The sequence below is a fragment of the Palaemon carinicauda genome, chromosome 13, assembly GCF_036898095.1.
Source record: "Palaemon carinicauda isolate YSFRI2023 chromosome 13, ASM3689809v2, whole genome shotgun sequence".
NCBI lineage: Eukaryota > Metazoa > Arthropoda > Malacostraca > Decapoda > Palaemonidae > Palaemon > Palaemon carinicauda.
In genome coordinates this window covers 132,876,971-132,884,470 of record NC_090737.1, presented here as the reverse complement: position 1 = coordinate 132,884,470, position 7,500 = coordinate 132,876,971, and positions in this window count along the sequence as shown.

The following is a 7,500-nucleotide window of genomic DNA, read 5'->3' as shown; positions in this document are numbered from 1 at the left end:
AGAGAGAGAGAGAGAGAGAGAGAGAGAGAGAGAGAGAGAGGAGAGAGAGAGAGAGAGAGAGAGATTAACATAAAAATAAGTTGTGTAGAAGAAATCTTCGATAAGACCCAGAAGTTTCTTTTTTTTGATCAGTGAGTTTCGAAAGGATGTGAAGGTGAAAGAACACTTGAGGAGAGAGAGAGAGAGAGAGAGAGAGAGAGAGAGAGAGAGAGAGAGAGAGAGAAAGGAGTTCTTTGGAATGAAGGATAAGATCTCTTTAAGAGTTCTTGCTTGTGCCAGGAAATTAGCTGTCAAGTATCAACGTATCCTCCCTTTCCAGCTCCACTCGTATTCCAGGGACGCCAAGAGCCCCCCCCCCCCCTCCCCACACCGTCCCCCCCCAAAAGCTTAAAGCCTTGTATTTTCTTCAGGTATTTGTATGTGGGATTTAAGCTGAGGTTTGCTAAATAGAATTATATATATATATATATATATATATATATATATATATATATATATATATATATATATATATATATATATATATATATTATTATTACTATCCAAGCTACAACCCTAGTTGGAAAAGCAAGATGCTATAAGCCCAGGGGCTCCAACAGCGAAAAATAGCCCAGTGAGGAAAGGAAATAAGGAAATAAATAAATGAAGAGAACAAATTAACAATAAATCATTCTAAAATAAGAAACAACGTCAAAACAGACATGTCATATAATAAACTATCAACAACATCAAAAACAAATATGTCATAAGTAAACTATAAAAAGACTCATGTCCGCCTCGTCAACAAAAAAGCATTTGCTCCAACTTTGAACTTTTGAAGTTCTACTGATTCAACCACCCGATTAGGAAGATCATTCCACAACTTGGTCACAGCTGGAATAAAATTTCTAGAGTACTGCGTAGTATTGAGCCTCGTGATGGAGAAAGCCTGGCTATTAGAATTAACTGCCTGCCTAGTATTACGAACAGGATAGAATTGTCCAGGGAGATCTGAATGTAAAGGATGGTCAGAGTTGTGAAAAATCTTATGCAACATGCATAATGAACTAATTGAACGACGGTGCCAGAGATTAATATCTAGATCAGGAATAAGAAATTTAATAGACCGTAAGTTTCTGTCCAACAAATTAAGATGAGAATCAGCGGCTGAAGACCAGACCGGAGAACAATACTCAAAACAAGGTAGAATGAAAGAATTAAAACACTTCTTCAGAATAGATTGATCACCGAAAATCTTGAAAGACTTTCTCAATAAGCCTATTTTTTGTGAAATTGAAGAAGACACAGACCTTATATGTTTCTCAAAAGTAAATTTACTGTCGAGAATCACACCTAAAATTTTGAAAGAGTCATACATATTTAAGGAAACATTATCAATACTGAGATCCGGATGTTGAGGAACCACCGTCCTTGACCTACTTACAATCATACTTTGAGTTTTGTTAGGATTCAACTTCATACCCCATAATTTGCACCATGCACTAATTCTAGCTAAATCTCTATTAAGGGATTCACCAACCCTAGATCTACATTCAGGGGATGGAATTGATGCAAAGAGAGTAGCATCATCTGCATATGCAACAAGCTTGTTTTCTAGGCCAAACCACATGTCATGTGTATATAGTATAAAAAGTAATGGGCCAAGAACACTACCCTGTGGAACACCGGATATCACATTCCTATAATCACTATGGTGCCCATCAACAACATATACATACATATATATATATATATATATATATATATATATATATATATATATATATATATATATATTTTAAGAGATCTTATTTTATTAACATACGTCTTCGGTTTTTTTTTCTTTCTTTTCTGATGATTTTTTTTTAAATATGGATTCTTTTATTATCTTCATTCTTCTTCTTCTTCTTCTTCTTCTTCTTCTTCTTCTTCTTCTTCTTCTTCTTCTTCTTCTTAGCTGAGCTACAACCCTAGTTGAAAAGCAGCATGCTATAAGCCCAAGGGCTTCATCACGGAAAATTAGCCCAGTGAGAAAAAAAAAATAAGGAAATAAACAAACGATGACATATATCAATTGATTAAAATTTTACACGTTTTCTTACGAAAATTATGCAGCGAAAAATGCTTTCTTGAAGGAATGACAGACAATAAATGTCAGTTGCATTCATTTAAATAATATGCTTGAACGCGAGTTCAATCCCAAGCGTTCAGTCATTCTATCAAAAGGAGATTAGATAAGATACATCTTCCTGATATTGCGCCCATATCTTCCTTAACCTTTAACAAAGCAGAAATAAGGTAGTAGGTTGACCAGGGCACCAACCTCCCGTTGAGATACCACCGCTGGAGAGTTATTGGATCCTTTGACTGGCCAGACAGTACTACATTGAATCCCTCTCTCTGGTTAAGGCTCATTTTTTCTTTGCCTACACATACACCCAATAGTCTGGCCTATTCTTGCCACATTCCCCTCTGTCCTCATACACCTAACAACACTTGAGAGTACCAAACAATTCTTCTTTATCCAAGAGGTTAACTACTGCAATGTAATTGTTCAGTGGCTGTTCGTGTGTCTGTGGAGTATAGACGGCCACATTAAAATCGGGAACTGATCCGGATCCGGATTCTAGATCTGGATTTGCATTGTTTGTGTGTCTGTGGAGTATAGAAGACCAAATCAAATTCTTTGAGCTGATCCGGATTCGCATTCTAGATCCGGATTTGCATTGTTTGTGTGTCAGTGGAGTATAGACGCCTCATTAAATTCTGGAGCTCATCCGGATCCAGATTCTAGATCCAGATTTGCATTGTTTGTGTGTCTGTGGAGTATAGAAGACCAAATCAAATTCTTTGAGCTGATCCGGATTCGCATTCTAGATCCGGATTTGCATTGTTTGTGTGTCAGTGGAGTATAGACGCCTCATTAAATTCTGGAGCTCATCCGGATCCAGATTCTAGATCCAGATTTGCATTGTTTGTGTGTCTGTGGAGTATAGAAGACCAAATCAAATTCTTTGAGGTGATCCGGATTCGCATTCTAGATCCGGATTTGCATTGTTTGTGTGTCAGTGGAGTATAGACGACCACATTAAATTCTGGAGCTGTTCCGGATTCGCATTCTAGATCCGGATTTGCATTGTTTGTGTGTCAGTGGAGTATAGACGGCCTCATTGAATTCTGGAGCTCATCCGGATCCAGATTATAGATCCAGATTTGCATTGTTTGTGTGTCTGTGAAGTATAGACGACCACATTAAATTCTGGAGCTGTTCCGGATTCGCATTCTAGATCCGGATTTGCATTGTTCGTGTGTCTGTGGAGTATAGAAGACCACATTAAATTCTGGAGCTGTTCCAGATTCACATTCTAGATCCGGATTTGCATTGTTTGTGTGTCAGTGGAGTATAGACGGCCTCATTAAATTCTGGAGCTCATCCGGATCCAGATTCTAGATCCAGATTTGCATTGTTTGTGTGTCTGTGGAGTATAGATGACCACATTAAATTCTGGAGCTGTTCCGGATTCGCATTCTAGATCTGGATTTGCATTGTTTGTGTGTCAGTGGAGTATAGACGGCCTCATTAAATTCTGGAGCTCATCCGGATCCAGATTCTAGATCCAGATTTGCACTGTGTGTCTCTGGAGTATAGATGACCACATTAAATTCTGGAGCTGATCCGGATCCGGATTCTAAACCCGGATTTGCATTGTTCGTTTGTCTGTAGAGTATAGACATCCCCATTAAATTCTGAAGCTGATGCGGATCCGGATTCTAGTTCCGGATTTGAATTTTTCATGTGTCTGTCGAGTATAATTTTAAACTACTGCGCCACCTTATATGTTTATCTCAACTTTACTACCCCACTTGAGGCCCTACACTTAAAAATGTGCATTAAAAAAATGGTAAGTACCTGGAAATATTTATTCCAGGATTTGTACTGTGGCGGCGCCGAGTAAGGTGTGAACTCAGAGGCAGGTTGGAAACGACTGAGTTATATTATTGGAGAACATTCTCCTTATATACAAAACCTCAAGGGAACAGGACATAACAAGTTCACAAGACAGACAATATTACAGAGGAAAAACCAGACATGAATTTTCATGTTCGTTTTAGTGCGAGGGAAGAGCGAAGATACAAGCATAATATATACAAAAGGAATTATGTACAATTGTGTGAAACACGGTTGGTACATGGCTCCCCCTCTAAAAATGACATACTGAACATGTTAAATAGGTGCCCTGAATCTGGAGAGGTAGTAGTAAAAACTGCGCCGATTAGCGACAGTGAGTGGCTGTAGAAGTCGTTGGTTGGGGTGCGAGCGAGTGGTGGATGATGGTTGGCTGTGTTGCTGCTCCGGCTCGTCACGGGGTAGGCGAGTGTGTCCTACGGCATTTATAGGCGTGTGTGTCCTACGGCATTCATAGGCGAGTGTGTCCTACGGCATTCATAGGCGAGTGTGTCCTACGGCATTCATAGGCGAGTGTGTCCTACGGCATTCATAGGCGTGTCCTAAGGCATTCATAGGCCTACGGCGTTCATAGGCGTGTATTTCCTACGGCATTCATAAGGGTGTATGTCCTACAGCATTCACATCAGCTTCGGTTGAAGTTGAATAGGTGTCCTCTTCGTCACGAGTGGAGGCGTTGATGGAGGTTTTGAAGGTCATGAAGTGGCTGTCCAAAAGAGCACGAAGTAGGTTCACCTCACGAGGAGAGCTGTCTGCGGCAGGTTGCAGACGAGTGATACTGGTCATTTTCCCGAGGGTGAGCGAAGCCCTTTGGTCCCCCAACGGTTGTTGAAAGAGCTGAAAAGGCGTTGCTATACGGGCGGCTGGCGACGGCGCGTACTGCTGCAGAAGGTATGCGTTGATGGCGTCATAGTAACGGTGAGAGGTGGAGGGGAGGGGGGGGGGAGGCGGGAGGAGCAAGTCACTCCGGGGTCACCAATGTGGCGGCGCCGAGTAAAGTGTGAATTCAGAGGCAGGTTGGAAACGACTGAGTTATATTATTGTAGAACATTCTCCTTATATACAAAACCTCAAGGCAACAGGACATAACAAGTTCACAAGACAGACAATATTACAGAGGAAAAACCAGACATGAATTTTCATGTTCGTTTTAGTGCGAGGGAAGAGCGAAGATACAAGCATAATATATACAAAAGGAATTATGTACAATTGTGTGAAACACGGTTGGTACAGTACCCTTTTAAAAATGGATATATGGATACAAAGGACTGATATTATGGTCACCAACCTGAAAAAAATAATAACAAAGTAGGCTAAAATTACGGTCGCCTCTATTTTACTGAAATACAGCTGAAAAAAGTAGATTTTTATGGAGAATTTCCGATTAAAATTGCGGTTTTCTTAAGTGTAGCTGCAAGAAATTTTCTTTATTATCAAATTCATGCAAGAAAGAGTAATCCCCGAATACTTCATATGAGCAGAGGAACATTGAAGATAGATAGCGGTGCGTTCATCATTCATCTGGTTTCATCAAGGCAATCCAAAAAGGCCTTGGTGCCTAAAATTGCAACTCAAGATTGGCAATTCTTCCCAAACATTTGGCAATGTTTCATTTTTTTTTTCAGATTACCCGTTACGGAGTAGACTCTCTCTCTCTCTCTCTCTCTCTCTCTCTCTCTCTCTCTCTCTCTCTCTCTCTCTCTCTCTCTATTTAATTGTTATCATTACTATTATCTAAGCTACAACCCTAGTTGAAAACCAGGATGTTTTAAGCCCAAGGGCTCCAACAAGCACAAATAGTCCAGTGAGGAGAGGAAAAAAACGAAATAAATAAACTAAAAGAGAAGTTATGAGCAATTACAATAACATATTTTAAGAATATTAAAATAGATCTTTAAAAAATAAACTATAAGAATAAGCTTATGTCAGACTGTTCAACATAAAAACATTCGCTAAATGGAAAAAGACTTCTGGTTTTTTCCTTTCCTTTTAATGATTCAATTCTGAGATACGGCAGGAGGGATACTGGATACACTGTTAGAAAAACCGTAATTTTAATCGGAAATTCTCCATAAAATATACTGTTCTCAACCGTATTTCAGTAAGATACAGGCGACCGTAATTTTACTTTACTTCGTTATTATCTTTTACGGGTTGGTGACCGTAATATCACTCCTTTACGTCAATATATCCGCTTTTAAAACGGTAAAAATTTTTGGAATAAATGTTGCCAGACATTTACCGATTTTTAATGCAAATTTTTAAAAGTGTAGGACACCAAGCTACATTCATTATCAATAAAATAAGGTAATTAGAGTTAGATACATATCATATTGTAATGTATATCAAATAAAGAGATTGTATATGATACAGAATATACGCTTTGAAATGATAGATGTCAAATAACTTATCTCTTTTGTAGCTTCTTCAGATTGCAAACAAAAGTTCAGAAGTAAGTTTCAAAGACGAAAAACAAACAAAAAAACAAATAAACAAATGTATGGGGGTTTAACTACTTAATACCTCTACCCAGCCACACTGCGCGGCCGGCCTATGGAGGTAGAATAGGAAATAGGCTTATTTTTCCGAAGACTTTTCATGAATTCCACACACGTCCTACTTCAAAGAGTTCCAACAGCTGTTCTCTCGGACAAATGGTAGCGTACACTGTTAAAAAAAAATAAAAAATAAAAAATAAAAACCATAATCTTAATCTGAAATTCTCCGTAAAAATATACTGTTCTCAAACGTATTTCAGTAAAATACAGACGACCGTAATTTTACCTTATGTTATTATCTTTTACGGGTTGGTGACCGTAATATCACTCCTTTACGTTAATATATCCGTTTTTAAAACGGTAAAAATCCTGGAATAAATGTTGCCAAAAACTTTTTTTTTTTATTTTAATGGGACACTAATAATGCTGTCTTCATTTTACACACACACACACACACACACACACACATATATATATATACAGTATATATACATACATATATATATATGTATATATATACACACATATATATATATATATATATATATATATATATATATATATATAATATATACAGTATATATATATATATACATATATATGTATATACACATATATATATATAATATATATATGTATACATATATATATATATATATATATATATACATATATATATATATATATATATATATATATATATATATATATATATATATATAATATATACAGTATATATATACATATATATGTATATACATATATATATATATGTATACATATACATATATATATATATATATATATATATATATATATATATATATATATATGTTTCAAATAAGCCATATATATTAATACATTAAAGTCTGGATTCTCTTAACGACCTCGGGATCAGAGCCCCAGGCGGAACCGCCCAAAGACTATAATATCGGACCGGCGGGGATTTGAACCCTCATCCAGGATATCTGTATGCCAGTGACCATATCCTGGACGAGGGTTCAAATCCCCGCCGGTCCAATATTATAGTCTTTGGGCGGTTCCGCCTGGGGCTCT